The 27381-nt window shown below is 46.1% G+C and overlaps 1 long non-coding RNA gene across 1 annotated transcript; it reads right to left on the bottom strand.

Annotated features, from left to right (window-relative positions):
- Nucleotides 1-5137: 5137 nt before the first annotated feature.
- LOC117975036 (uncharacterized) lies at nucleotides 5138-26856 on the bottom strand. Its single transcript, XR_004665257.2, has 3 exons — nucleotides 26738-26856; nucleotides 8181-8304; nucleotides 5138-5238 (listed from the first exon to the last, which is right to left on the bottom strand). It is a non-coding gene; the product is annotated as an uncharacterized LOC117975036 (long non-coding RNA).
- Nucleotides 26857-27381: the final 525 nt, after the last annotated feature.

Genomic DNA, 27381 nt, shown 5'->3' with positions numbered 1-27381 from the left:
GGGAAGCTGCATTAAGCAGTTATAGTTAAGTGCAATGAAGCTTTCTAGAGAGGTGCAGATTCTGGGGGCATGCAGGCTGGAGGACTATAGCCTGTAGGTGGTCTAGGGAAGATTGCCTGGAGCTGAGACCTTAGTGTAGGAGAAGTCAGGTGGGGATAATGGATGGCGGAGTGTGCAAGGTAGGGGACCCCAAGGTGGGAAGGAGCCGAGGCTGGAGGCATTGAGGCTTTGTGGGAGGAACAGTGTGACTGACTGAGACCCTGCAGTAGCATTGTGTCTGAAAGATGAGCCCTGCTTGAGAATCAGGGTTCCAGGCAGCACCAACATGGGCACTGCTTAGGGCTGGCAGGGAGGGGTCCCTTGTTAGGGGTCAATCTTGTAGCTTGCCAGTGCACATGATCACCCTTCTTCCATTCTTTCCCATCCCCCACAGGGAGCTAGTATCATATTCTGAGCCAGAAGTGGTTGTGGAAAATGACAGGAGTCTCTCTGTGGGTGGGGTGTGCCTTCTGGTGGCTCCACAACAGAACATGCCCCTGGTGGGAAAGAGTCCTCCTGCACCTTGGAGAGAACCATATGAGCTTGAAGAAGCCGGGAGGATGGTCCAGGCAGGACTGTGGCTAGGAGAGTGGACGGGCCAGCTCAGGCAGTGAAGACAGGCGGCCTCCCAGATGCACAGAAGTCAAGCAACAGCTGAGGGGAGGAGAGCCTCATGCCATGCAGGAAGGGAGGAGAGCCTCATGCCATGCAGGAAGGAAGGAGGCACCCTGGGCCTCCAGGTGAGCATCAGCATCATTGAGGCAGGAGAGCAGAAATACCTTGGTGGCTGGGCCAAGGTCTCCATGGGCTTCATGCAGACCTTTCAGGCTATGGCCCTGGGTTCCTCCCCTTTTCATCCTCTGAGCCTCCCCAGTTAGCCAGAATTCCAGGGGTTTCATTAGATGGTTCTCACCTGGTGTTCCCAGGTAAATGACCATCACAAGCATCTATGCACTGGGCAACAGTTGCCTAGGGGTGTGGGTGGAAGGGCCCTATGAGGGATGCCAACAGGACAGGGGAGGCCAGAGGCTGTGAGCCAGGGGCCCAGTTTGGGTGGGAGAAGTCCTCCACCTGCTCTTAACTATGGGTGGGGGTCCAGATCTCCAGGCACAAGGGAAATGACAAGCACAAGTCCTTTTTCTGTGTCATCATAATGAAAATAAGTACCATTGGCTACATGTGTAGTCTGCTGTAAAGATGATAAGGTATTACATAGACAGGATGAAATGCAAATTTCTCTGCAAGTCTGCAAGTCCATGAAGCAGACTGAACAGGCATCAATGTTCCCATTTGACAGATGTGGCTCAAAGAAGGTAAGCAACTCACTAAAAGGCACACAACCAGCGAGTTCAGCGAGGAAGCTGGGACCTGGTCATGCCAGTTGATGTGAGGCAGAGGCTGTTTCTGAGACCTGAGGAGACACACATTACCAACAATCAATGTCTGAGGGCTCGTGTTCATTTCATGGGGCTGCTGTAACAAATTACCGTAAACTGGGAGGCTTAAAACAGAAATCTATTCACTCACCATTCTGGAGAGCAGAAAACGGAGATCTGGGCTTCGGTGGGGATGGTTCCCTTTGGGGGTATGCCTGTCCCGGCTTCTGGTGATTGCTGCCATCTTGTTGCCTTGGCTGTGGCAGGATCACTCCATCTCTGCCTCCATCGTCAGGTAGCATTCTCCTAGTGTGTGTCTGTGTCCAAATTTCCCTCTTGTTACAAGGATACCAGTCATTGGATTGGAGTGGGTCTACGTAACCCAGTGTGACCTCATTTTAGCTTGATGGGTATCTGTAAACATCCTATTTCCGAGCAAGGTCATATTCACAAGGTAGATATAAATTTTAGGAGACTTTCAACCCAGTACAGGGCTAATCAGGGCAGACTTTGTGGGGATGGAGATCTGGCCATTTAGGTGCAGGGTGGTGGCACGCCAGAGAAGAGTGGGACTGCAGGGACCCAGGGTTAACTTCACCACAGAGGCTCATGCTGTTCTCAGGAGCACAGGACAAGAGAAGGAAACTGGAAACCTACCCCCTCACTCTTGTACACACCTTGCCCAGCCCCGGTTCTGTTTTCCTGCCCCTCCCTCAACAATCCTGACTTGCATCCACAAACAAGGATGTGTTAGGATGGTTGATAATGTAATTATTATGGAACAACTCTGATTAATTGAGCACTTACTATGTGCCAGGTGCTGTACAAAGAGCTTTACATGCATATTTCATTTAACGCTCGTAATCAGTCTGTGAAATAAGACCTGTTCTTATCCTCATTTGGCACTTGAAGAAACAAAGCCTTTGGAAGGCCAAGTCATGTGCCTGAGGTCATCGATGCAGCATGTGGTGTGAATGGGATTTTAGACCAGCTCAGCAGAGAACTGGGGGCCCAAGTCCTTAGATAGCCCTGACCCCTCCACCCACCCAACCCTGACCTATGTCCTAGAGAATAGAGGGTGACCTGTGGGGACCCAGAATAGGAGGGGTAGGGAACAGGGAAACTCTAAGGGACACAAAAGGGGAATGATGAGATGAGATTCTCCGTGCTAAAAGGCTTTGAACTATTTCTACCCAACCAAACTGGCAGCTCCCTTCTCCCCTTCCTCTGGGGCTGCCTGGAAACAGTGAGCGAAGGAAATGAGGCTTCTACCTCCCTGCTGTTTCCATGGGGCCTGGAGTGGTTCCCCACCCTATTTGCAAGGCCATAAATAATCGAGATGTATTACTCAGGGATTGCCATGGTAACATCTTCAGGTTACCAGGGATGCAAGATCCAAACAAAAGTATTCGATTAAATATTTCTGGCCACTAGAGGAATCCAGCCATGTAACGCTGGGATGTGGGGAGACGAGGCGCAGCATGAAGGGCTTATTCCTTCTTTCTCCTTTCTTTTCTCAGCTTCCTCCTCAGATAATTATGGCTCTGCTGGGCGGGCCCTGTCTCCCTCCTCTCTTATTCTGGGGGCCTTTCCCTGCTCTTGTGATGGAGGGTTCCCCCTACATCCTGTATCTCTAACAGAAACAAGGATCCTGAAGCCAGCTCTAAAAGAGATGCCCTTGGCTCTCGTAAACACTCCCTCTTGCAATTGGTTTAGGATTGAGTTGAATATCCAACTAAAGAGCATTCCCACATACATCATCCTTCCAAGTGGAATTAGCAGACCTGAAAGTTGGTTTCCCCCCTGACACCAGGAGCATGATATAGGCCTGGAATTATGGTAGTTGCAGAGAGGAGAAACAGCAGTGTGATTGATTTGGGTGCAGGGGCTCCTGTCCTGGTCCTGGGGGCTGGGAAGAGCGCACAGCAGGCATGATCCTCCCTGGAGCCCCGCCTGGGAATGGCTCTGCCTCCATCCAGAGCTGCGCAACCACTATAAATATGTTTCTAATAACCAAGTGTGTTTGTTTAACATAAGCTTGCTCTACCCTCTAAGGTAGCCCGAGAAAGTGCCAAGTGAGGCAGAGTTTAGGAGGTGTAATTTAAAGTCGTGTTGGCAGGCCTCGGTGTACAGCCAGGGAGAGGATAAATCTCTGTGAGTAGCCAAGTCACCCTTTCTGTGACTTCACTTCTAAGAGGTTGTAGCTGGAAGGGATTGCAAGAGTCACCTAGTTCAAGACCTTCCTTTGCAAGAAAGGGAGCTGAGTGGGAGGTAGGAGGACTTCCTGAAAAGGTCACCCAGCCAGTAAGTAAGCTCCTTTCTGTCTAAAACTCAATTTCCTAAACCAATGATTATTCCCCTATTCCTCTGTATAGGGCCCCAGCCCTGGAGGAGACTATTGGGTATGTGTACAGCTTGAGAATCTGGAGGAAGGTGGAGGGCTGGGGAGCAAAGATACTCAGGGAGACTCCAGGCCTGTTGGGTACACACTCCAGCCCACCCAGCCTGACTGGTGCCTTGAGCCCTACTAGCCATGTAAACAAAGCCCTTCCTGTCTCTGTTATCTCCAGTGGATCCATAGGTTCTCCTTGGGTAGGCTGGGCCTTGTAGACTGCTGATTAGCTTTCCCTTTCACAGAGCAAGATTTCCCTTCTGGGGGCCATTGTTCCACCCAAGCAAAAGCTGGCTTTGCAACCAGACTCTTCCCCAGGCAGGATGAGGGAGGGGAACCTGGCCTGGGGCCAGATGATGGCCACCTCCCCAACCACCTGCAGGTTCCTACCCAACCAGGGGTTAGCATGTCATACATTGTTTATGAAGCTTTTGTCTTGGGCTCAAGGTGAGCCAGGGAATCAGAGAGATAAATAAATAAATAATTTTAAGCAGAGCTGAGCGTAGGGGCAGAAGGGAGGGCTGCAGGGGTTGTTTTTCTTGGGGGCTTGCATATTTTATCACCCTGCAGTCTCATGACCCCTCTTCCCTCCCCTCCCCTCTCTCCTGATGTTGCTGTGATGAGAGTTTATATTATCCAGCACACACTGGTTTGTAAGTCTATTTACAACCCAGGTGTTGTTGGTTTGCGTGAGAGAGAGAGATGCCCCATCCCCAGATTAGTTAAACTGGAAATAAATTGGTTGTTAAATAAAAGCCCTCTGTGGGATGTGACAGTGATGAATGAAGGATGGATGTGCCTGGGGAAGGGAGTGGTGGCTTTCTGGATTGAGACTGTTTGAAGCTGAAGTGGCCCAGGAGGCTTGGGTGGGAGCCTGGGATGGCCTGGGAGCCTGGGATGGCCTGTGGGCCTGGGAGGGTTTGCGGCCTGAGGACAGAGAATGGTCAGGCAATGGTGGGCCCTGAAATACATTTATAGAGGGAAATTGAAGGCTGAAGACTTGAGCACCCTCTAGAACTATATTTTATTTTCTTGTGGCTCAAAGAGCACTTTCGTGTCTTTGATTTTAGAATTTTGCAACATATTTTTCTTACTTTACAGATGGAGGAAACTGCAGTGAAATCACTTGCCTGTGGTCATTGTCAAATAAAAAAGAAATCTGGACTTAGTAAGGAAAGATTTTATTTAAAAGGATTATTGCAGAGTGGGGAAAGCGATTATTGCAGCAGGGAGCTTCTCTGACCCCAAGATCTGCAGGCATCCCCAAGAGTTAGGCAAACAGGGGTTTTCTTTCATAGAGAGGAGTAAACAGGCAAGAATGAATGAGAAGGGGGATGAATGGGTGGCACCATCCTATAGGAAACTGAAGACTGTTTCTCCGAGGCCAGACTATTTTGCGGCTCAGGCTGAGGGCGAGCCAGAGTTCAGAACCTGGAGGAAGGAGAGAAGTTTAACCAGTTTGGTTAACAAGCATTTTGTTCTTATTAGTCAGTGGGGACAAGCATTCAATTAATCATTTATGCGGCAAAGAAAGAGACTGGGGAGGGTCTGTGTCTGGCCTTGACATAAGTAAACAAGACGGTGGTGGGAGGTGGGGCACGCATCTGTGAGTCCTATCTAAGTCATATGGAAAGTGTTTTTGTTTTTATAGGTACACTGTTTTCCAGAATAAAAAGTTGAGTGGATTTCTTAACCTTCACTGTTTTCTAGGATTACAGGGCTCAGATAAAAGTCAACATTGTCATCATGCAGTTACACATGGCCTTGTTAGGGTAGCTGAGTCCAAAGCTCACCTCATGGCGGTCAGTAAGTCACGAGACAAGGTGCTGGGGCAGGAAAGTGACTTTATCTCAGAGAGCCAGCAAGCCAAGAAGATGGTGGAATAATGCCCTGAAGAACCATCTTGAAAGGCATAGATATTGAGCTTTTTTTCATATTGGGAAGGGGGAGCAAAGAGGGTTAGAGGTCAGGAGGTGGCAGGTGACCACAGACATCTGGGCATCAACAGGAGTCCAAGGGGGTTGCATCACTTCTTTGTCCTTGGTCAGGTCACAGTGCTCCTATAAATCTTTTTATTTATTTATTTATTTATTTTTGAGACAGGGTCTCACTCTGTCACCCAGGCTCACTGCAACTTCCACCTCCTGGTCTCAAGCAATTCTCCCATCTCAGCCTCCTGAGTAGCTGGCACTACAGGTGTGCGCCACCATGCCTGGTTAATTTTTTGTATTTTTATGTAGAGATGGGGTCTTACCATGTTGTCCAGGCTGGTCTTAACTCCTGGATTCAAGCAATCCTCCTACTTCAGCCTCCCAAAGTGCTAGGATTACAGGCGTGAGCCACTGCACCTGCCCGGCCTCGCCTGTAAATCTTTAGCATAACATTATTACTTGCGTGTATGCACTTCTTACCTCTTTGGGGGTTAGTTTTAGGAAAGAACTATTATCATCCTTGCTTTAAAGTTAAACTATAGAGTAAATTCCTCCCATTTCTGACTACCAGCAGAAATGAGCGAAGACAACCCGTGAGGTTAGAAGCAAGATGGAGTCAACTATGTTAGAGTTCTCTCACTGTTACATTCGGCCTGGAATTCAGACTCTGGGCTCCCAGAGCACTTATATAGTTCTTCATCCTCTTACCTCTTTCATATCTAAACAGTCTTAACATCTTTCTCTACATTCTTCTCCTCCTATTAAAATCTGCTGTCAAGAATAAAGAACCTGTCAGCAGCCTAAACTGTCACCCTGCCCAGGGATATTTGTGTTTGACTAGGGACCAGAGCTTTAAATTTAGAATTGAGAAGGAGAGTCCTTTCCAGAATTAACCTGTCCTGACTTTCCTTTTCTTTCATCACCATCACAGGGTCACTTCTGCCTGAACTTGGGAGGGATAATAGATGATAAGGAGTTGGTTGATAATGGGTCATTGAAGCAAAGAATCTCAGGGCTGAACGGGAGGGACCTTAGAATATCTAGCACAATCTATTATGCAGATGGGAAAAGTGAGGAACAAATAGGAGAAGGGACGGTAGCCAGGCTTGATACTAAACAAGGATCTTCCTAACTGTTCATGTTATAGAGGGAACAAAGGGGGTACACGACTCTGCTCTCCCATGAGCACCAAGTCCTCCCTTTCCTGACACCCCGCCTACCCCCACAGAGTTCCTGGGTGAACCAGTGGTTATCAAGCTTTAGCAGGAGTAACAATCGCTCAGTGTGCCGGATGTGGATGCCTGCATATCCACTGTCCTCCTGGATTATGTAGGAATGGATCCCAGTTATCTGCATTTTACCTAGATTCTGATGAGGCTGTTTGAGAACCACACATTTTGGAAACACTGGCAGAGGCCAATGTGAGTCCAAGAAAGGTGGACGGGCCAGGTGTGGTGGCTCACGTCTGTAATCCTAGCACTTTGGGAGGCCGAGGCGGGAGGATCACCTGAGGTCAGCAGTTCAAGACCAGTCTGGCCAACGCAGTGAAACCCCATCTCTACTAAAAATGCAAAAATTAGCCAGGGTGTGGTGGCATGTGCCTGTAGTCCCAGCTACTCAGGAGGCCGAGGCAGGAGAATTGCTTGAACTCAGGAGGTGGAGGTTGCAGTGAGCCAAGAGCACACCACTGCACTCCAGCCTGTGGGGTGGCGACCTGTAATTCCCACCTCTAGGAACTGTTGATGGGTAGGGCAGCCCTCCTTTCTCCCCTTATTTCCTCCTCGTACCATCGCAGAGATGGAGCCTGGGGGAGGAGAGCTGTTCTTCAGAGGAATTAAAGACTCTTCCTTGAAAGGTAACAAATTCCTCACTAATTATGCCATTATTTTATTATGCAGCCTTAATGAAAAAAAAAAAATACACAAACCACTCAAAGCCTAAAAAGAAGGCTGTATCCAGGACTTATCCAATTTAATAAATCCTCTCCATCCAGTAATTATTTCCTGGATTCTTTTTAATACAAGTGTGCAGTCATGGGGAATGGTCTCTCTCTGGCTGTGACAGGGAAGGAGGACAGGCCCTCTCTCACCCACCCCACCCATCTGCCCTCTCCAAGTGGTTGCCAAACATGTATACCACAGTCTTTCTAAACCGCACCTTTCACCTTCCTCCTCCAGCCTGTCATATTCCTGACAGAAAGGGTGTGAGGGAGGAGGAGGACACGTTAAATTCTGACCCCCGTCGCTGAAATTTGGGGCTCATCCCTAAAAATTCCCAAGACTCTCCCTGTGGCCTGGCCCTGCCCCAGGTTTTATTCCATGTCCTCAGCCTTTCTCTCAACTAGCAGTTATGAGCCCCAACCCCCAAAGGTTTTCGTGATAAAATGTGGATGTGTTACCCCTTCAAAGTCACATATTTTGAATCAGACAGGTCTGTGCTCACATTTTGACTTGACTAAGCGCTGGTGCGTGCTTCATTTCTCTGAGTCTCTGCTGTCTTTGTCCATATAATGCGGATGCTGATATCTTCCTCATGAAGGATATCGTGTGGATCAAAGGAGGTGGACCTGAAGGATGTAATGCAATGCTTGACACACAGCTGGTGACCATCAAGGAACCTTTCCCTCCATGCCCCCTCCCTCCCCCAGCTCCTTGAAGCCTTAGGTTGAATATCTCCAGGTGGCATTCATAATGGTGGGGGAGACATTTGGGGCCATGGAGGCTTTCTCGGCTCTCCTGAAATTCCCTCAGTTACTTTGTCCTCCCGCCACGCCCCCCACCCCAGTCTTGTGATGGAGCAGCTATAAGGAGGGCTTAGACTTTAGAGGTTACTGGTCAGGAAGCACCTGGGAGAGCTTGTTTTTCTGTCCCTAGCAGAAGGGCTGGGCCAGGAAGAGCTGGCTGCATCCCTTCTCCATTACCATTGCCATGGAGACTGCCTGCAGCTGAATTCCTCAGCATCCTGACTAAGGCACAATCAACTGTGCTCACTCATGCAGGATGCTGGCCACGGCTTGGTCCTGCTAGCTGTGTACCCTTGTTGCACCGGGGTGGTGGTCAGTGTGAGAAGGCTGCTCCCACCCACAGCCCCTGCGTCTCTGTGCTCATCTATTGATTATAACCCCATTAGTTGAATTTTGGGGTTTGCCCCTAGCAAGTTCCTGTTATTCTACCTAAGACTTAAGACAGCATCTTCACAGGCATCACTTCTGGGCACTGCTTTGATGCCACATGGTCCTGGCCAGGCAGCCTGAACTTTGAAGTCATATGGACTCCATTAGAAGGCTGCTTCTGGGTTGGGCAAGGTGGTCCATGCCCATAATCCCAGCACTTTGGGATGCCAAGGTGGGAGGATCACTTGAGGCCAGAAGTTCAAGACCAGCCTGGGCAACATAACGAGATCTCATCCCTACAAAAAACAAACAAACAAACAAAACCCCAAAGAAACTTAGCCAGGTGTGGTGGTGCATGTCTGTTGTCCCAGCTACTCAGGAGGGTCATTTGAGTTCAGGAGTTCAAGGCTGCAGTGAGCCATAATTGTGCCACTGGACTCTAGCCTGGGTGACAGAGTGAAACCCTAGATCTCCCTGTTGGGCGGGGGAGGCGGGGGGAGGAAGGCTGTTTCTGGGATTCACTAATGGGGTCGTTTTGGGCTAGAGTTACATGAACTCCCAGACCTCAGTTTCTTCACCTGTAAAATGGGCATACTAATAGAATATACCCCAGCGGGTTGTCGCAAGGCTCATCTAAGATGACATACAGGGAAGAGTTTTGTCAAACGGAAAGCACTGAATAAACTTGGTGGGTAGGATGAGGCTGGCACTGCCTGAGCACCTGTTCTGTGCCCATGGTCATGTGAAACCTTTAACATACATTATTTCATTGGGTTTAAAACACCATGAGGTAGGGCTCAATTTCTGCACTGTACCTGTGAGAAAAGAGGCATAGAAAAACTAAATAAATTGCCTGAGCTCACAAAGAAGAAAAGAGCCAGAACTTGAACTGTTATCAGCTCTTTCTCGATAAAAGCCTGTAAGAGATCACTGTTCTTATTGATACTGATTCATAAAGAAGTTTTTATTGAGCATTGTGTTAGTCAGGGCTCTCCAGAGAAACAAAACCAATAGGATATATTTGTATATCTATGAAGAGATTTATTATGGGAATTGGCTTACATGATTATAGAGGCTGAGAAATCCTGAAATCTGCCTTCTGCAAGCTGGTGACCTGGAAAAGCTGGTGTCATTTAGTCTGAGTCTGAGGGCTCAAAAACCAGGAGCTCTCATATTTAAGGGTAGGGGAAGATGATTATCATAGGTTCAAGAAGAAAGTACAAATTAGGCCAGGTGGGGTGGCTCATGCCTGTAATCCTAGCACTATGGGAGGCTGAGGCCGGAGGATCATCTGAGGTCAGGAGTTCGAGACCAGCCTGGCTAAGATGGTAAAACCCCATCTCTACTAAAAATACAAAAAATTATCCAGGTGTGGTGGCGGGTGCCTGTAATCCCACCTACTCGCGAGGCTGAGGCAGGAGAATCACTTGAACCCGGGAGGCAGAGGTTGCAGTGAGCCGAGATCGCACCACTACACTCCAGCCTGGGCAACAAGAGTGAAACTCTGTCTCAGAAAAAAAAAAAAAGAAAAAGAAAAAAGAGAAAGAAAAAAGAAAGTACAAATTAGCCTTTCCAGGGCCTTTTTGTTCTATTCAAGCCCGCAATGGATTGGATGGTGCCTGCCTATGTTGGAGAGGGTAGGCCTTCTTTACTCAGTCTACCCATTCAATGTTCATCTCTTCCAGAAACACCCACACAGACACACCCAGAAATAATGTTTTGCCAGCTATCTGGGCATCCCCTAACCCAGTCAAGTTGACATATAAAACTACTATAAGCACTTGCTTACAGGAGGCTGTAAAGGACACTAGAACAGTATATGACAGGGTCTTCCTTGACTGTAAAGAGCTTACACTCTATTTGTGATACAGGAAAAGTGAACCAGCTTTAGACAGGGGGGCCCATGACAAAGCCATGGATGGAGACAGGCAACATGAGTCTTACAGGTCAGGAGGGGCTGCTCCTCCTGGGCTGGGGTCTTTAGAGAAGGCTTCATGGTAGGTGGGGACTTGGGCTAGGCTTTTAAGAGTGGAAAGAATTTGAAGAGGCAGAGAAGTTGGGTCGGCAATCCTGGTGGGGACTTGGATCGTCTGGAGAGAGCACTAGAAATGTGCTGAATGGTGGGGAAAGGGAGGTGCTCTTAGAAACTGGCCATAGATTATTTTCCACATGGAGTTGCAGAGACTTGGCGATCGCTTACATGAATCAATCTGTAGCAGATGCAAGTGTGTACCCAGACCTGTCCCCCATAGCACCTGCCTGCCTCCCAGGCGGCCTCACCTTCTTTTCATTGGAAGCCTGCAGCAGAGTGGGCACCAAATCATTTCTGTCTATCACTCAGCTCCTGCTGTGTCTGCTTCTTTTCTCTGAAGTTGCCTATCCAGTGGCTTCCAGCCTGGCCCTCTTGCTCTTCAAATGTCAGTCGCTGCTTGATCAAACTGGATATCCTCCAATGTAGGGGTCACAGGAGATGGTGTGTGCACCGCTGGGTCCTGGCCCAGCTCAGCCGGGCTCCTGAGGGTCCTTGAAGCAGGCTCTGGGACTGGACTATTCCCTGACATCTGAAGCCCCATGGTGGGGATGAGCAGAGTCAGGCTTGGGTGTTGTTGGTAAAATGAGAGTAGATTTGGATAATTTGAGGGCTGGGATGGGGGTGAGGGTGCAGATAATGTGGACAAACTGAGGGTAGCCAGGAGTGGGGAGGGGTCGGGAGCATGCATTGCACATGGGCCTGCTTGGGAAAACAGATCTCCAGGCCTTCAGCTTCTTCCTTTGCACTCATTTCTGTGCCACTTCAGGTGATGAAACAGGCTAAGGATCCCCATGGGGGAAACTTCTGCCCACTTTCATGAGTACTTAGTCTCATCTCCTAGGAAGGCATCCATGCTTCCTGAGCCAGATCCATCAGTTGTCATGTGAGGAAGTTCTGAGTGTAGAATATGTACCTGTTGGCAAGCTCCATAATCACAGCCTGGTCACCTAATTTGATGTGACTCAGACGAGTACATTAGTCAGGCTGGCTAACTTATTCCTTATGCCCTGATGTTTGGGCTACTTAGTTCTCATGCCTTTCTGGTCTCCTGGGCAAATTCCTTTTCAAAGCACTCTCTTCCTTGTGGTTCTTTTCTTTGGGCATCTCCCTGAAGCTTTGGCTTTTGATGCTTCCCTGCTTTCCATTCCAGGCTCTCCAGTTAAGCATCAAGGCCTATCGTGGCCCCTGCAACCAAATATACTCCAGCAGGTCCTGCCTCTACTTGCTCTCCCACTCCTGTGTTTAGGGACTTTGTCTTTGGTGAAATAAGATTCCTTCTTTCTCCTCCCTCCACCGCTTTCTTGAACTTATCCCTCTTTCTTTCCTTCCACTGATCTTTTGTCCAGGCTTTCTCCTCTCTCATTATGGGGGTCCAGCCAGACCTGCTTCTCTCCTTTGTTCTCTGAAACTTCTAGGTTATCTCACCCTCCAAACCCCCATCAACTTTTCTTTATCTGGAGTCTTCTTCCATGAGAGTGCTGCTCTCGGAGAAAGATTTATAAACTAACCGCTACCAGAATGGGACTATGTCATACTAACTATAACGTACTTGGAATTTGGCATGGCCCTTCTGGAGTTGTGTCTTAACCTAAGGAAATGGTGACCATTCTGGGCCAAAGTTTAGAGCCACAGATTGAGGTCCCTGGGGAGAACATCTTCTGAGACTCATATTTCAGGTGGTCTTAATTTCAGAGAGGGTTCAAGATTGGGACTATCTTTTTGGTTAGTGTCTGTTTCTCCTTTTGTCTACCTTTGCCCTCCAATTTGGCCCTAAACCCTGGACTAGAAACCAGAGTGTGGCACACATTGATCATACCCTCTTCCCATAAGAGGGCCAGCCAGAACTCCTGGTATATCCAGTTCTTCCTCAACTTCTCTTCTCTTTACCACAGTCCTTCTTGGGTGCTCTTGGCATGGAGAAGGGATGGCTCTTCACTCTTTGAATCACCAAACATCTAAGGTTGGATTCATGTGGCCCAGACTCCTCTTGACTTCCAAGGGGTTCTCAGCCCCTTCTTTCTAAGCTCTTATCAATCTGTGAGCCCCCCCATGATAGAAACCAAAGCCTCTCTTTTTCCAGGAAGGCCATTTGCATGTTTACAGGCATTCTGTTATTACAGTTTCCAGTAAATTTGAAAGACATAAAAAAACTGCAAGAGTATTGTTTGGAGCCAATTTTATTGCCATGGCTTAAAAAAAAAAAAAACAAAGATAGTGATTCCATTAGTAGTTGAAAATCATAGTAGTACTGTATTATTGAGTATACATTTTACTGCAATGGTAACTGTGTGCCAAAGAGACAATAAACACACAATTGAAGAGCAGTTATTGGCAAGCTGGGTGGACAGGAGACAACACGTCACACCTCAGGGCCACGTGGGAATTGAAGTAGAGGATTTTTTAGTGTTCTGAGAACTATGCTTTCTTGTACACAGGAAGGTATTTGGGGCATAGAACGAGCTTGAAACCAGACAGATCTGGGTAGAAAGCCTTGCCTTGCCTGTTTCTAGCTGTAGGAAGCTGAGTGGTTCACTTAGCCTCATCAGCAGAATGGGGCTAATCCTACCAGGTTGTGAGGATTAAATGTGACACTAGATGTAAAGGTTCTTGTAAATCGCTGAACTGTAAATTCCATGGAGGCAGGGCCCCTGTCCATCTGGTTCTCCTCTTTCTTCCTAGCACCACCTCAGTGCCTAGCATGTAATAGGTTTATTAATGTAGCTATTAGTGTACTATTTTTGTTGTTGTTATGCTTTCTTTTTTTTACATCACTGGAAGATAATCAAAGGCTTCTGATCTAGTTAATCCCCTGCCTCTTCTGCTAGCTGAACCAGCAACCCATCCTCCCCAATCCAGTGCCCTCGAGCCTGAGAGCACTACAGGGTAGCCAGATGGGAAACTGAAAGAAGGCTTGAATAATAAAGAGAAAACCAAAAGGGCTTTCCCACCAACCCATGAGATTGACGAGCTATGAGTCTGTGTATTTCAACCTTTTGGCAGAACAATTCTGAAGCAAATTACAATACTTGATTTAATAGTGAGGCTCCCAGATACAGAGCATGTCTCAGATAGGCCGGGGATTTGTTACTTGATTTATAGAAAAATACTTTTGATGTAAATGTTTATTAGAGGCAAGTTCTCTTTAAAGGTGATATATGGCATTGTTACACATTAGCTTGAAAAGTGGTGTCTCTGGAGGGCCGAGATTGCACAGGGTCAGAGCTTCATATCTTCCATGGCTGGGAACATTGCTTCCTATTGCTCTCATCTGGCAGCTCTTAGGGTTCTTTATCAACTTTATGTCTCAGTTGTCACACCTGCAGGCCTCCTGTCAAGCATTAAAGGTTCTTGGTCTACAAGTGAGAAGGCGCCTTTTGGCGTTGTAGGTGACCTTCTGCTTTTTAGGTTGTTTGTTCTATTTCTTGGAGAGAGATCAGCAAGGGTAGCCAACCAGGGAACCTCAATTTCCCGATCTGTAAAATGAGGGGTGAAGATGGCATGCTCCATGCAACCACCTGGACTCTTAAAAACCAGGCACCCTGTTTGATTTTCCTTTCTGTCTCCAGTGCTATGCAGAATGCCTGGTACCTGGTAATACTCATGCCATTGCCTTGGATGAAATGAACGAGTGAATGATACCCTCTATGGGAGATTTTGGATAATGAAGGCCTGTATAATTTCCTTTCTAGATGTTCATAAAAGAGGATTCTATGAAATCTCAATGAAACTACCTTCTCTCTTTCTTTCCCTTACTTGGCCCTTTTATCTTTGGATATGCCCAATAGATTTAGCTTCTAAACCCCGAAGCTGCTGTGAGTTTTGAGCTCCTGCCCCACACCTCCCTAGTCTGCCCCTCACTGTCTGTTTTTGAACCCCATCCCTTGTGGATGGAGTTGGCAAACACTATATAATTATATTGGAAATCACAGGTTCCCAGAGACTGGGGAGTAATTATGCTTAATAGGAATAAAATGAATTCCCAGTTGCCCTCTTCGGGGTGGATGACAGTCCGACCCTATATTTACCCTCTAATGATATGGCAATTACCATGTAATAATTACCCTGATACTGGCTGGCACATGCCCAGTTATTAATTGGTTAATGGCCATTGTGCCATGCCGGGAATTGAGGAATGTGCCTGCTCCTTAATTTCCATAACTTAAACATCGTCAGCTTTTAGGGAGGATCTTAGGAGACAGTCACGTGGGGAGCTGGAAGGCACCGTGCCACCTGCGAAAGAATTAGGGTTCCCAGCTGAAGGTCTTTTCTCTAGGAATGCAAACCCAGCCCTCTGGGGAGTGGTGGCAGGAGGGAGCTATGCAGGGGAGAAGCCCACTGGGGTCAGAATGAGCCTTCACTCCCTTCCTATGACAATGGAAGGACTAGAGGTGTTGGGGCAAGTCATAATTAAAGCCCAAATGAAATCTCATCTCATCCCTAGGTGTTAATTAAATCATTTATTCATCCAGTCTGTTTATTGAGCACACTCATAAAACAGTGCATGCACCTCCAGCCTCCTTGGTGCACATTGATTTTTTCCTTCTATGAACCTCTCCCTTGAGATCTTATTTGTCAACTCTGTTTTGTATGATCTCTTCATTGGCCCCAGGATCTCAGTCTTGCCTCAGAAAGTGGACTGGCAGCTTTTTGAGGGCAACATTTGTCTAAACAACCTTTTCCTCTTTGTGATAAGCCCGGAGAAAGCACTTAACATGCATGTTAAATGAATGATAGTTAGCAAGATAGTAGAGGAAAAGTGCATGAGCTTTGGGGTTAGTTAGACCTGTGTTCAAATTCCAGCTTTGTCGTTAATAAGTGGTGTGACATTGGACAAATGAATCACTTACCTTCTCTAAGACTGTTTCCTCACCCGAAAAATGGGAATAATAATAGCTAGTACATAGTGCTTGTCACACAATATGCGGGAGACACCAAAATAGTTTCTAATATTATAGTAGGTACTGTGTATTTTATTTACATATTAATGCATATCATATGGATATATACAAAGCATATGCATGGAAATATATATATGCATAGAGAGATATATATGGATATATATGTAATAAAAATAGGGTAGGCATTTTCCTCTCCTCTTTTTCTTTTTTTTTCCTTTTTTTTGAGATGGAGTTTCCTTCTTGTTGTCCAGGCTGGAGTGCAGTGGCATGATCTCGGCTCACTGCAACCTCTACCTCCCAGGTTCCAGCAATTCTTGTGCCTCAGCCTCCTGAGTAGCTGGAACTACAGGCACCTGCCACCACACCCAGCTAATTTTTGTATTTTCAGTAGAGATGGAGTTTCACTATGTTGGCCAGGCTGGTCTTGAACTCCTGACCTCAAATGATCCACCCGCCTCGGCCTCCCAAAGTGCTGGGATGACAGGCGTGAGCCACTGTACCTGGCCCCTCTCCTCTTTTTCATGGGAGCAGAGGTAATGGGGTTGGAGACCTGAGTAACCATGATTATGTTTTGTGGTTAATTTTTCTGTGACCTGTGAGTGGACCAATATTCTGCCTCAATCTAGAGAATCATTGGAGATCATTCAAATCTCATCGAGGGAAAATTACATTGAAGGTGCTTTGCAATACAATTTTCACACATGTTATTTCACTTAATCCTCACATTAAGTCTGCAAGGGGAAAAATATTGTGAAAAACAGAATGCACCAGTTAATTAAGAAGATGATTTTATTAAGGCTATTTGCAATGGGGAGAGTGCTTATTAATGAGGAGTGTCTAAAAGAGAAGGAAGGGGGCCCAGGATTTTATAGGGGCAGGTAAGCAAGGGACCCATCAGTGAGTCTTATGGGAGTCATGAGAAAGGTAGCGGAGGGTCCTATCTGAGTCGCTGAGGACTGGTGAGGTGGGTGTTTTCTGGGAATATAGGAGCGCAGCTTAGCCATTTTGGGGAACACAAGAGGGTTGGAGGGGTTTGTCAACCTTCGGGAACGCAGGGCCTAGATCAAGTTCAATGTCGTTGATATCATTCTGAGGTTTGTAACTGAACTGACTAAAGATAAGAAGAGAGGTTAAGTAACTTGTCCAACAGCCCATGGCCAGTTTGATGGGGAGCTATCTCAGAACCCCAGCCTGTGTGGCCCCAGAGCTTCCATCTTGTTGCAGATGCAATGGCATTTTTTTTTTTGCATTCATTGATTCATTCAACATTGCATTCATTCGTTCATTTGCATTCATTGATTCATTCATCGTTCATTGAGATGCGACTACATGCTGAGAACTGTTCTTGGTGCTGGGGAAACTTCACTGAAAAGATAGCAAGGGCCCTGACTGCATGGAAGTCACATCTGAGTGCAAGAGAGAGAGAGACATTGAACAACTTAACATGTAAATAAAACAGATCACTTGAGATAGGGATTAAATGCTATGAAGGAAATACAACAGAGTGATGTGTTGGAGAGTGACTGGAGTGGGGAGTATTCTCTGAGGAGGTGACAGAAGAGTGGAGGCCTGAATGGTGAGAAGGAACCAGCCATGCCCACAGCTCAGGGTGTGGATGCTGGGGGACTGTTCTAGGAGAAGGGAACATCAAGTGGGAAGGCCCTGTGCGAAGGAATGAGCGTGGCTTGTCTGAGGAGCAAGCAGACGTCCCTGCAACCGTGTGGATGGTGGGGAGAGGACAGGGCTGAGGTCAGAAAGCTTGTAAGTACCTGATCAGGGAGAACCTTGTGGGTCCTGATGAGGTGTTTAGATTTTACTGCAAGTACAGTGGAGGAAGCCATCAGCAAAACAACAGAAACTGTTGGACAGTGTGAGGAGAACATTATGATTGTGAGCATTTGTGAACAGCCAGAAAAGATATCCCTGGCCTATCAGCAGTTGGGCTAGCCTGTCAGCCACATGCTGTCCCTGCCCCCTGCAGTGCCCTGCTGACTGTGGGGGTGCCCTGCTGACTGTGAGGTTGCAAAACACAGTTATCCCCTCTGCCTACGAACCAGGGCCAATGGTCAGCCTCCTGCAGATGGGCTTTCGCCAGCTTTGCTGGCCTTTTGACTCCTGCATCAACCTGTGAAATGTCAAAGAGTGTTTATGCTATTGTAGATCCTCATTTTGCCTTCTGGCGTGGGTAGAGCTGGGATTATGATCCATCCCCTTCCTTAGCGATGAGGCATCCTAGGGTTTCATGGTGGACCTGAGATCCTACACCTAGTTAAAGAAGGACATTAAACTGGAAACAAAGTTTTATGACTACTGGGTTGAGTGTCCCCCACCCCAGCCACTTTGGGTTCCAGAAACTTCAGGACAGGCTCACACAAGATTGTCCAAGTGTGTCTTTCAGCCATTTAGAATAATAGATGCAACTAGGAGACTCTGTATTTAGTGGTCTTTTAGGCCACTACCTATGAGCTATCAGCTATGATCTACAGCCAGCACTATTACCTGCTATAGCACTGCCCTCTATTAGCAACTATTATCACTACCAACTATTAGCCACCATTAGCTACTATTATCACCTAGCTCCTATTATCCATTATTAGCCACTCTTATCAACGATCTACTATTATCTACTATCAGCTTCTATTATCCTTAACCATTATCCGGTATCTTCCATTTGTTATCTGTGATCTACTATCAGCTACTATCTATTACCTGCCATGTGCAACAATCGGTCAGCTACTTTTTATTCTCTACTGTCTATAGTTACCTACTATCTACCAGCTACTATCTATTATTTAACATCCATCAACTGCCATCTAGCCATCATTCTCCATCTTTCCTCTCTACCTAAGCTCACGCACAATAATTAATAGATATTAGAAATCTCAAGCCAGGACTTTGCTTACAGATGTCCCTCTAGGACAAGAGCCTCATTTCTGCCACCAAAAGTTTTGAGTGGCACTACCCATGGTGGCTTCCTGCATTCACAGCTAGAACCCTCGCTACCCTGCCCAGTGTCCCCGGCTCATGCGTTCATAAGACTCCTGGCTACCACATCACAGATCTAGAGGGAGCTTTGACAGAAAGAATTAAAGTTCCACACTTGGGACTGGAAGAGAAACACAGCGTTAATGACACATAGTTGGTTTGTCCAGTTAAAAGTTGCATGAGGTAGAATGTCTGCTCCCACGGGAAGAAGAATTCAGGAAGATGCCCATGGATCTTGATCTTGTCCCATGGACAAGACAGCTCAAAATAGAACTGATGAACCTGTTTCTCATTCCCAAACACACATGACCCAGGTGTACCCAAGGGACATCAGGGACAGGCTTGGGAAGGTGTGGTTGTGCTGAAGGCCAGCACAAAGGTGAGGGGTGCTGGATGCAGAAGACAAGAGGAAGAGCTCTGCTCCTGCAGGGAGCCTAATGGCCTGCAGGCCAGTGGGGTGGAGGGCATTCTCCCTGGGAGGCCTGGGTGCTGCCTGAGCACTGTCTGAGGAGGCAGATGGTGGTGTGGAAAACTCTGGACTTGCAGCCAGGTTGTGCAGGCTGAAGTCCTTGCTCCAGCAGCCAGTTGTGTGACTTTGAGCAAGTCATTTAACCTCAGGGCTTTCATGAAGGTAAGTGTGCACACCTGTGAAACAGGCTGCCAGGAGATGCATTCTGGGGATGCGGAGGGAACAGAGCAGTGGCAGGCACGCAGGAGCTCACCAGCTCTGAGGGAACCCTCTGCAGGAGGAGAAGGCTGGGGAAAAATCCACCATGTGTCATAGCTGGAATGGTCATTAAAGAACATCTATGATGGGGCCTTTCAGGGTCAAGTGCAGTGGCTCATGCCTGTAATCCTAGCTCTTTCAGAGGTGGAGGTGAGAGGTTTGCTTGAGTCCAGTAGTTTGAGACCAGCCTAGGCAACATAGCAAGACCCAATCTCTAAGAAAAAATTAATTAATTTAAAAGTAAAAAGTAAAGTTAAAAAAAAAAAAAAAAAGATTGGCCCTGCGCAGTGGCTCACACTCCTTGCCTCAAGTGATCTGCTCGCCTCGGCCTTCCAAAGTTCGAACCCTGCCCTGCCACTTACAGCTTGGGTCAGATGTGCCACGTAACTCCTGAGCCTCAGTTTCTCTCTCTGTTAGTGGAAATGCCTACCTTATGATTTTAAAAATAGAATGTAATGTAATAATCTAAAGGAAAGTGCTTAGCCTTTAAATGTTTTCAATAAATACTTTTCCTGGCCACTTCTCCTGCATCTCCCCACCCTGTGCTCCCCAATTCTCAAAGGCTTCCATATTCGTGATCTCATTGACTGTCTCAGCCAGCAAAGCTAGTTCTTACACAAATAGGTCAGTAAAGCAAATACATTTAGTGTTTACATTTATGTAGGCAACAAGGCCAAAGGCCCTCACTGAGACAGCGATGACATATAGTGATCCCAGCAGACTTAGAAGCCGAAGCTTCTTCCAGAAATTTCCAGTATCCCTGAGGCCATGAGCTGTGTATGCTCTTGGGCTGTCCTCCAAGAAGCTCTGAGGTTGGGCAGAAACGAAGGCCAAGTTTGGGGGGTGCTGATGTCTTTCTCCCTCCCTCCCTCCTCAACTTGGCTTGTTTTAAAACCACTGACCAGGCAGATCCACTTCTCTCCTTGTCTCATGGACCTAAGATGAATCTGCCTAGGAAACCTATTAATGAGAAACATGATCTAAACCTGGAAAGGCTTTAATACTCTGGGGGAAAATATTGTTTTTTCCACATTTTAAAGAAGTGCTTCTATTATCTCCCTCAAGATAAATTCCAGCTATTTACTCACTGTTTCCTCTATGAAAAAAGCATCTGCATTCCCTTGGGGCGTCTTTCTTGCTTGATAACCTCATAACCAGATTGTAGATGCATATATATCAAGATGCTTGTTACAGCACCTTCTCTCTCTCAGGTGTGAAGATAGATGGATGAGGATGAGTTTCGTGTATTCAGAACACAGGCAACCTGGGGCCTTGCTTTAACAACAGACTGATTCCCACATGAGTTTCCTGCCTGCTTGTATGTTGCCATTTATTATAAAGTGACTGCACCCCCACATCCTGGCCTGGGAGCCAAGCTCTTTTAGAACCAGGTCAGCCACAAGACCTAGATTTTCTTCTTTGAACCCTCTGGGAACAGAGTACAGACAGAGGTTAATATGGCTATACCCATTTGGCCAGACCTGGTTTCATGTAATTTGTCCCTTTGTTCTCTGAATATGTTTGCATGTGCCCTATTTTCTGGTTGGCAATCATGGATACTGTAGCCGTATCCTTTCCTCTTGCCAAATTCATTCCTTAATCTCATCGGTCTTAGTGAGCTGTCCCCCAAAAAGACTTCCTTTTCTCTCTGGGAAGCTCTGACTAATCTTGCCCAGTGTTATAGGCTACTGGAATCAAATCAAATTCTATATTTAATCAGTACAACTAGGAACCCAGCTAGGTCTGTGCAAATGGGAGTTTTCAATCCCTGGGCTCCTGAGGCTGAAGGTTTACCTCCTGCCTCCAGGAAGGCTGCACTTGAAGGGTTTGATAATTCCACAATGCAGAGTTCTGCTCGTTCTTCTCTTCTTCCTTAGCTTTATTGAGGTATAATTTACATACCATAAAGTTCACTCATCTTGAGTGTACAATGCAATGATTTTTAGTATATTTATAGGGTTTTGCCACTATCACCATGATTTAAGTTAGAACATTTTATTGCACCATAAAGAAACTCTGTATTCTTAGCCATCAGTCACCCCCCAGCACTTCCCCCACTCCAGCTCTAGGAAACCACCAGTCTGCTCTCTGTCTTCATAGACTTCCCGATTCAGGACATTTTATTTGAATGGAATCATACAATATGTAGTCCTTATGACTGGCTTCTTTCACTTAGAGTAATGTTTTTGAGGTTCATTTGTGTTGTAGCATGTATTGGTACTTTATTTCTTATTATTTATATATTATTATTTACTATTTTGTTTATCCATTCACCGATTGATGAACTAATGAGTTATTTCCACTTTGGACTATTATGAATAATGATGCTATAAATTTTTTATTATTATTAGTTTTAGACAGGGTCTCTATCACCCAGACAGGAGTGCAGTGGTGTGATCAAGGCTTACAGCAGCCTGAATCCCCTGGGTTCAACTGATACCCCCACATTAACCTTCACAGTGTTTGGGACTACAGGCGTGTGCCACCACACTTGGTTAAATTTTTTTTTGTTTGTTTTTTTTTTCGAGACGGAGTCTCGCTCTGTCACCTAGGCTGGAGTGCAGTGGCATGATCTTGGCTCACTGTAACCCCTGCCTCCCAGGTTCAAGTGATTCTCCTGCCGCAGCCTCCCGAGTTGCTGGGATTACAGGCACCCACAACCATGCCCGGCTAATTTTTGTATTCTTAGTGGAGACGGCGTTTCACCATGTTGGCCAGGGGGCTCTCAAACTCTTGACCTTGTGATCTGCCTACCTTGGCCTCCCAAAGTTCTGGGATTACAGGCATGAGCCACCACGCCCGGCCCTCAGCTAAATTTAAAAAAAAATTTTTTATAGAGATGGGATCTCCCTATGTTGCCCAAGCTGGGTGCTGCTATAAATATTCCCATACAGCTGGGCATGGGGCTCATTCCTGTGATCCCAGCACTTTGGGAGTGGGCAGATCACTTGAGCCCAGAAGTTTGTGGCCAGCCTGGGCAACATAGTGAGACCCTGTGTCTACAAAAATTCATAAAAAATTAGCTGGGTGTAGTGGCTCACACCTGTGGTCCCAGCTACTTGGGAGGCTGAGGCGGCAGGATCACATGAGCCCAGGAGGTCAAGGCTGCAGTGACCCATCATCACGCAACTGCACTCCAGCCTGGGTAACAGAGCAAGACCCTGTCCCAAAAAAAAAAAAAAAAATTCCCATTCAGGTCTTCATGTCCATACAGACATATGCTTTTGTTTCTTATGGGCAGATACCTAGGAGTGGAACTAATAGGTCACATGTCTACATACTCTATGTTTATTATAGGCTCTATATTTAACATTTTAAGAAGGTGCCAAGCTATTTTCCAAAATGGCTGCACTATTTTAAGTCTCACTAGAAATGTATGAGTTTTTCCAGTTTCTTCACATCCTCACCAACACTTGTTACTGTATGTCTTTCCTTTTTGAGGCAGGGTATTGCTCTGTCACCCAGGCTGGGGTACTGTGGTGCCATCATGGCTCACTGCAGCCTCAACCTCCTGGGCTCAAGTGCCTCCCATCTCAGCCTACCAAGTAGCTGGGATTACAGGTGTGCATGCCACCACACCCCATCTTTTTTTTTTTTTCTTTTGTAGAGATGGGGGTCTCTCTTTGTTGCCCAGGCTGCCCTGGAACTGCTGGGCTCAAGTGATCCTCCCTCCTTGGTTTCTCAAAGTACTGGGATTACTGGTGTGGGCTACCACACCCAGCCTGTATATCTTTTTGATGATAGTCAAAAAGCTGGAGGAAGAGGCCAGAAGCGAAGCAATGCAGATGGCTTCTAGAAACTGGAAAAGGCAAGGAAACAGCTCCTCCCCTAGAGGCTGCCAACACTTTGGTATTAGCTCAGTGAGACCTGTGTTGAACTTGAAATATTTAGAAATAAACACCTTTCTTCATGTGTATGGTTGTTTTTAGGTGTGTCTTTCCTAGAGTCTGTATGTGTGAAACACTCCACAGTGACAGGCCATGGTGCATTGTTTCTGCTGAGCAAGGATCCTAAAAGAATGAGACCCTACAGAGAGTTTTGTCCCTGTGGTCTACTGTGAGGTCTCAGAAGTACATGGGACTTCGGGTGTCACAGCCATTTCTTTTCATGGTATTTATCTTTGATGTCCAGCTTCAGCTCTAGGAAAATGCAGAGAGGGGTCACGGGGTGTTGCGGGATGAATGGAGTCAGTAAAAGCCTAACTAAACCCAGGACCATCACGTGGTTTTTCATTCAAATCCTATCTGATAGCAACCTCTCTGAGCTTGGTAGCAGAGGTGAAAAGGGGATCTTTTTCCTTGCTCTATTACCCACGTTTTGTCCTGAACTGGACATCTAATGGCAGGATCTAAAGATCAAAGTGTCTGGCCTGTGATCATATGGCTGGCTTATGGCCTGGGGGCTCCTGCTAGATTGCCTGGGTGTACGTGCAGGCAAGCCAGACACACTTCTCATCTCAAGGTCTTTAACTTTAATCACATCTGCAAGGTTCCTGTTGCCATGTAAGGTAACATAGACACAGGTTCTAGGGATTAGGGCACAGGTATAAAGTGGTATCTCATTGTGGTTTTGATTTGCATTTCCCTAGTGGCCAATGATGTTGAACATCTTTTCCTGGGCTTTTTGGCTATTCACGTGTCTTGTGAAATGGCTATTTAAACCTTTTTCCCATTTTTATATTGGGTTATTTGTCTTTTTATTGAATAATAAGAATTCTTTATTTGGGGTATTAGTTTTTATTGCTGCTGTGACAAATTGCTACAAATTTCTTGGCTTAAAACAACATAAATTTATTATCTGACAGTTCCATAGGTTAGAAGTTCGACATGGGTCTTACTGAGCTAAAAAGTAAAGTGTTGTTAGGCTGTAAGGGAGAATCTGTCTCTTTGCCTGCTCCAGCTTCTAGACATCATCTGCATTCCTTGGCTTGTGGCCCCTTCCTCCAGCTTCAAAGCTAGCCATGTAGCATCACCCTGATGCTGCTTCTGGGGTCATATCTTTTTCTGGCCATAACCTGGAAAGGTTCTCCAACTGTAAGGACTCAGTTGATTAGAATGAGCCCACCTGGATAAACCAGGACAATCTCCATATCTCAAGGTCATTTAATCACATCTGCAAAGTTTCTTTTTTCTTTTGCTCTTTTTGAGACAGAGTCTCGCTCTGTTGCCCAGGCTGGAGTGCAGTGGCGTGTGATCTCAGCTCACTGCAACCTCTGCCTCCCAGGTTCGAGTGATTCTCCTGTATCGGCCTCCCAAGTAGCTGGGATTACAGGTGCGTGCCACCACACCCTGGCTAATTTTTGTATTTTTAGTAGGGACGGGGTTTCACCATATTGGCCAGGCTGGTCTTGAACTCCTGACTTCAAGTGATCCACCTGCCTTGGCCTCCTAAAGTGCTAGGATTACAGGTGTGAGCCACCATGTCTGGCCACATCTGCAAAGTTTCTTTTGCCATGTAAGGTAATATTGGCCAGGTTCTAGGACTTAACAACATGGGCATCTTTGGGGGCTCATATTCTGTCTAACACATATGATTAAAAGTCCCTTGTCAGACGTATGATTTGTAAATATATTTACATATTTTCTCCCCATCTGTGGCTTGTCTTTTCATTTCCTTGGTGTCTTTTGAAGAGAGAAAGGTTTCAACTTCGATGAAGTCTAATTTATCGATTTTTTTCTTTTATCATTTGCACTTTTGGTGTTGTAATTAGGAAATCATTGCTTAATTCTAGGTCACAAAGACTTATTTCTATGTTTTCTTGTTAGAATTTTGTAGTTTTAGTTCTTACGTTTAGACCTATGATTGCTTTTTAGTTAATTTTTGTGTATGGTGTGAGTTAAGGGTAGAGAGCCATCCTTTTATACGTGAATGTCCAACTATCCCAGCATTTGCTGAAAAGACTATTCTCTCCCTCATTAAATTGTCTCGGCACCTTTGCCAAAATCAATTGGCCATAAATGTAGGGTTTATTTCTGGACTCTCGATTCTATCCCATAGATCTATATGTCTGTCTTTATGCCTGTACCACACTAGTTTTGTTTGGTTGTTTTGACACAGGATCTGGAATTGTTGCCCAGGCTGGAGTGCAAGGATGCAATCTCAGCTTACTGCAACTTCTGCCTCTCTGGCTCAAACCATCCTCCCATCTCAGCCTCCTGAGTAGCTGGGATTATAGGCGCATGCCACCATGCTGGCTAATTTTTGTATTTTTGATAGAGATGAGGTTTTGCCATGTTTTCCAGGTTGATCTTGAACTCCTGGGCTCAAGCAATCCTCCTGCCCCCCGAAGTGCTGGGATTACAGGCGTGAGCCACTGCACCTGGCCCCACACTGTTTTGATTACTGTAGTATACAGTAAGTTCTGAAATTGGTAGTACAAATCCTCCAACTTTGTTCTTATTTTTCAAGAATGGCATAGCTATTCTGGATTCTTTACATTTCCAAATGAATTAGATACACTATGTCCCTGGTTCCCTTGTCTATTACATCTTTATCATAGAGAACAATTTTGGATGTATCCATCTTGTCCATTACCCAACACATTAAAGGTTCCCAGGGAATAGTAGTCTAGTAGACAGAAGAGTCTATAAACCTCCAGGGAGGACACTGAGGACCCTCAGTACTATGTTTGTTGCTGGGCAAAGTGGAGATCTATCTAAGATATGAAGAAGAGGCAGCTCAGGTCTAGGCTTAAGGCTCAGATCTCTCACCATAGATCCCTCTTTCCCAGCCCAAACTGAGAAACTGTGCTCTCACTGTCTATCCCTTTGCTTTACTTTGAGCTATATCATTGATCATAATTGGGGCTGGCTTCATTCACTCATTTGTCCATCATGTGCCAGACATTTCCTCAATGCCTAAGATACATCTTTTATTTTGGGAGTGGGAGGAAAAGGAAACACATATTATGGAGAAGCCACTATACTTAGGCTCCTGTAGAGGCAACCAAACTCAATTCTAACAGGTCCAGTAGCCTATGGGTCTAGTTGCTTTAGGCCTTTGGCTATTGGACAAAGCTAGAGAATTCATTTTTTAAGCTAAAACAGGGTCTGGATAATTCTATCTCCAGGCAACGAGTCAGACCTCAATGTACTACTTTTCCTCTGGCTCTCAATGGACTATACTTTGGGGCAATTGGAAACCTCAGACTGGGTGAGGATGTGTATTAGTCCATTCTCACACTGCTAATAAAGATATACCCAAGGCTGGGCAATTTATAAAGAAAAAGAGGTTTAATGTACTCACAATCACGGCAGAAGATGAAGCAGGAGCAAAGCCATGTCTTACGTGGCAGCAGGCAAGAGAGCACGTGCAGGGAAACTTCCCTTTATAAAATCATCAGATCTCACGAAACTTATTCACTACCATGAGAACAGCACAGGAAAGACCTGCCCCCATGATTCAATTACCTCCCACCAGGTCCCTCCCACAACACATGGGAATTATGGGACTACAATTTAAGATGAGATTTGGGTGGGAACACAGCCAAACCATATCAGGATGCATCTCTAAATCTTCTTGCTCACAGCTACATTTTTGTCAGAGGACACATCCTTGTCTTAGGCAGATGATAATTAACAGATGTACTTGAGAAATACCTGGAGAATTAGGCTTTTCCTGGGTCCTGATCTGTCCTCTGCTGGGTTTCTTACTTCTTGCCTCCACTTGCAGAAAATTGAGCTGGAGGTGGAGAATGTGGCTTTTCCAACTCTGCAAGCCTAATTATGTATAGCCAGACCCCTGGCAATTATATTGCAGACAACAAGCTAAAAGGGTCACCTCTTAGCAAATTCTCATTTTGTTCTCCACCTGTGTTCAGGTGAGGCAGTTTTAAACCTTACTAAAAGCTTCAAAAAGTAGCCTTCACCCTCAGACACCTTGAATTTTTG

The sequence above is a fragment of the Pan paniscus genome, chromosome 9 (assembly GCF_029289425.2).
Source record: "Pan paniscus chromosome 9, NHGRI_mPanPan1-v2.0_pri, whole genome shotgun sequence".
NCBI lineage: Eukaryota > Metazoa > Chordata > Mammalia > Primates > Hominidae > Pan > Pan paniscus.
This window is presented reverse-complemented; position numbering and strand designations above follow the sequence as displayed.